Source organism: Poecilia mexicana, unplaced genomic scaffold (assembly GCF_051168715.1).
Source record: "Poecilia mexicana isolate PSO_F unplaced genomic scaffold, ASM5116871v1 scaffold_13, whole genome shotgun sequence".
In the NCBI taxonomy this organism is placed as follows: Eukaryota; Metazoa; Chordata; class Actinopteri; order Cyprinodontiformes; family Poeciliidae; genus Poecilia; species Poecilia mexicana.
Window position 1 is genome coordinate 3,964,118 of NW_028263382.1, and position 346 is coordinate 3,964,463.

Sequence of the window (346 nt, forward strand, 5' to 3'; positions counted from 1 at the left end):
AAATAAAAGTTTAGGCCCCCAGACACCCAGGCTTCTACCTCTGGGTGTTTATTCCTTTCGTTCTGGCCAGCAGGGAGGATTAGATGCTGCAGCTCCTGATTTACATGAAATGCAGCAACTCTAATCTGGAGAGTTAAACCAGGCGCAGAGTCGATGCGCATCTCAGGTTTCACTGGACACCAGACCGCCGGTACGCAGCGCAGCTACAAAGCTCTGCAGTTGGAGAGGATCGTGGCCAGAGTGGAAACTGTGCAAGATGGATGAGAAGAAGCTGGACGGAGGCGCGCAGGCAGAAGTTTAGAAAGACCCGCGCGACTGGAGCGCAGCAGCTCAGTTTGACGCAGAA